Below are 4,139 nucleotides of genomic sequence, written 5' to 3' on the forward strand. Positions count from 1 at the left end.
CGCCTTCATCGATTTTTAATAACGGTTACTTATTATTCACCTTCCTTCTCATGTCAAGTATTTTACACTTTCTTAAAATGTGATGTTATTGTATTTGTGAAAGAGATAATAAATAAGTGAATAATAACAAACAAAGTTTCTATTCATCCTGCACTACGTGCAGCAAACGAAGCTCATGTTCTCATACTTTTTCACAGAGGATATTTTCAAATAATCACAAGGAACGTTTTACTCGGAGACTTTATTAAAAACATTACGAGTTTGTTACTACCCTTACGCATTAAAGCTTCTATTCAATATTCATTTCATTTCGTGTACCTCGTCGTTGAGAATTCCAGATCGTTCTATAATTAAAGTGCATTAAGAAAGGGAAACATTCTCGATTTGTAGAGAAAAACTCACTAACAAACATAACTCGTTACGTGTCTTCCAATACTGATGTCGTAGACGTTTCACCACAGCAAATCACTTCCTCTTAGGAGCAGTGAGAGAGCTAAAGCCTCTCCTTTTAACGCTTTAAATACATTTAGAGAGAAACGCGTTTACAAATGACGATTTAGAATCAGCTGAATCCAACGGGTTTACTCATTGTCCAAATAGAAATCGAGATAAATTTAATTCGTTCATAAGGCCTCACTGTTTTTAAGTAATTATCACATAATCATATTTCTATTTACACTTTCCTATGACAGTCAACAATTTGTAATATAACAGTGACCAACTACACACATATGTTGAACCTGAAATAATATTATTTAATAGAGTATCTTTCAAACAAAATAGATATTAGTTAACAACAGCAAAATACGGAAATACATTTATCAGGCTCCGTTTGTAAACACCAAACACGCGGACTCTCTACCAAAGGACTAAATATGTGACGAAATTTTCTTATCAGTGATTTAAATGTTGGTTACAGTTTTGCCGACATTTTGAGTTCATAACTGTACGTCCAACATTAAATCGCTTTTGGGTGTTTCTTGATCGGTACTTATTTCACACATAAGGTGTTTTCGATTATATATCTCGACTTTTTTTTGTCAGGTATCACCAACAAATTACAATAAAAAATAAGAGAGTGATACTCGCTAGCAACACACGTTAGCTTTAAATTCGCAACGATATTATACCGAACACACCTGACTTTACAATACTAACAAGATTCTTTAAAATGTATGATGGTAGATATTTCTTTCTCATACAGTGCTTACTACTTGCTTTCTAATACCGTCACGAAATTTATATTTTTCTTGTCATCACTCCGACATCAAGAATCGTTATTTATGCCAGTAGCTTGAGTTGATATGACGAGAATTTAAACGCTCTTCAATTAGGATATTTTCATGAAATTTATTAAATATCTCTTGAAAAGTTTGCAAAGAAAACCGTCCACTCTTACGATTGTTTTAGAAACTTCAGCTAGAAACTTCAAGTGTTGTTTGCTTAGACTAACCAATACTGATGAAACGGCAAGTCTTTTCTCTTAATAGTTTTGTTACTTAAAAATCAGCTGTCCTTATGTCAGAATGGGGAATAACTTAAAATGTTCGCGCTTACTCCTACGTCGAGTTGTAGTGAAAACGTAAGTCCGATAGTTCACATTAATATTTGAGTAAGCCTTTTTCAAACATTATCTTCAAATTTGTTCGTTTTCCTAATACAACTTTGCACCTGAGACTAATATTAACACAAAGTGAAGCTCTTTCATTGATTAAAAGAGAAAGTAAAAGTGTGGTTAATTTGAAAAGGAATTTAAAATATGTAAAGGTTAAATATGTTTCTCTGTCAAACACAGTTTCAGTTCTTTTCTTTCATACAGAAAGAAAGCGCAAGAAACTCTAAAAATATGGAGATGCCATAAATCAGTTGACTGGAGATTTATTGCGTTCTCAAACACTCGGGCATCGTACATTCACAGGAAATGTGTGACAGATTGTTTTAACGTACGTTCAAAAAGAGAAGTGAAATAAAGCTTATCTTTGTCTCGTGTTACCAACAAACTGCGCGTGCAGAAGATTGATTTGGCCGTAATACATATCTGAGTTTCATTTTACTTACAGCACTGGACTTTCTGTTCGAATGAATATTGCAAAATTGTATAATTTATTAGATTTTGTGAATACCTTTTAATATCATTGTTCGGCTTGAATTTACGCATAGATTCAGTTACATTCATCAAAAGTGGAAAAGATGTTTAGAAAGATATGAAAGTGTACGAATGGTTACATAAAAAAGTGTTTTAAAAGGAAGGAATAATCATGGTGTAATTAAAGTTTCTTTGTACAACCTAACGGTGGAACGTGTCCAACATCGTGTCTTTGCCTATTTTCGTTTATTTCTCCAGTTGTGAAAACATTAAGTCAGATGAATTAAACTTATTAAACGTTCTTTTCTTGTCATATAATGATTAGAGACTCCTTGAATTCGAAATTTTAGAAGCAGTACATGTACTATACGGTATATTTATACGACGCTTGAAGAACGAGACATTCGTGAAGAGTCGTAACTTCTGGTCACTTCTACTGTAATGGCGTGAAAAGGCAACAGGTTTTCGTACGTTAGCTTTGTATGTGAATCAAAATGCGGTGAAAAACACCCAAAGTGTTTTCAGTGTATAAACATCGTTGATTAGTTACTGTCCTTTCAAAATTAGAAATATCATAGAAACACTTTTGTACGTGCCCATAAATTGTGTAACATCATGAACTCAGAAATGCGAAGGAGGCACAGAGCGGCTATTGGACGTATTCACGTGTGAGGTTGTACATAGGAAGATTTATTACAAAATGCCTTTTCCCACTTTGATTCCTCAATTTCTGATGCACTCAGTCCTACACTTTCAATTTCTTTACATATTTTGTTCTCATTGTCTTGAGCTGTCTTCCAAAGATTTATGCGTCCTTCAATCATTTGTTTTCATACACTATATGTATAACATTATTGTGGGTGTGCGTCGTAATTTTACGTTACGTGTGAATAGCAGCGTGTTTGAGTACATATTCTTCGCTCATGGCGTGTGTGCAAATTTGAAGTGTGCACGTGTGCTATGCATGGGATGAAAAGAGTGAAAAGTCAGTGGATGATGAATTTTTCGTTGTGATTTGTTAACTACCAGTGGTTGATAAATAATTTCACAAACTTTTTTACCGTAGCATTATCATGTAATTCCTCTATTTGGTGCAGTTATGACTTTAGTGAGCTTCATCGCTAGAAGCTCTTATCAAAGTGAGACTGAGAAATGTTTTTTCGTGAATTTTTAGTATACGCTCGCTTGATGTTTTCCATTGGCTTTCTGACTTGTTGTTTGGTTCGTGTGTCTTTATCACCTTCTGGTGTATCTCAAATCCGTTTGATGATTTGATATTTGGTTCTTTAATGTGTATAAGAGTTTGTGTTGCAAGTTTTGTATATCCGCCCCATTCCTACACGTTTTAGTAGTGAACTAAAGATATCGTTTCAAACCAAAGGACCAACTAATACAGAAATATGTGTAACTCAATTGTACGTTAATCGTTATTAAAACAACACGATAACAAGACATATTTTGGTATTTGAGTAATAACACAACCGAAGAAAAATGGTCAAAAACGTAATGTTGAATTTGACAGTGTTATTCTCTTTGGCACTTTTTCGTTGCATCTTGTTTAACGTGTATTTCTGTTTGGAAATTAACAGTAAATGGTCAAAGAACTCCCTTTTCGTTTATCACCTACTTTTTCTATAAAATTATCTCCCCACGTCCGACGAGGATGGGATTCGAACCCACGCGGGCATTGCCCAATGGATTAGCAGTCCATCGCCTTAACCTCTCGGCCACCTCGTCCGCCTTCATCGATTTTTAATAACGGTTACTTATTATTCACCTTCCTTCTCATGTCAAGTATTTTACACTTTCTTAAAATGTGATGTTATTGTATTTGTGAAAGAGATAATAAGTAAGTGAATGATAACAAACAAAGTTTCTATTCATCCTGCAGTACGTGCAGCAAACGAAGCTCATGTTCTCATACTTTTCACAGAGGATATTTTCAAATAATCACAAGGAACGTTTTACTCGGAGACTTTATTAAAAACATTACGAGTTTGTTACTACCCTTACGCATTAAAGCTTCTATTCAATATTCATTTCATTTCGTGTA

At 34.1% G+C, this 4,139-nt stretch overlaps 1 non-coding gene across 1 annotated transcript; it reads right to left on the reverse strand.

Annotated features, from left to right (window-relative positions):
- Positions 1 to 3,741: 3,741 nt before the first annotated feature.
- On the reverse strand, positions 3,742 to 3,823 carry TRNAS-GCU (transfer RNA serine (anticodon GCU)). Its single transcript has one exon. It is a non-coding gene; the product is annotated as a tRNA-Ser (tRNA).
- Between the last annotated feature and the right edge of the window lie 316 nt (positions 3,824 to 4,139).

This window comes from Tachypleus tridentatus, chromosome 1 (assembly GCF_004210375.1).
Source record: "Tachypleus tridentatus isolate NWPU-2018 chromosome 1, ASM421037v1, whole genome shotgun sequence".
Classification (NCBI taxonomy): Eukaryota; Metazoa; Arthropoda; class Merostomata; order Xiphosura; family Limulidae; genus Tachypleus; species Tachypleus tridentatus.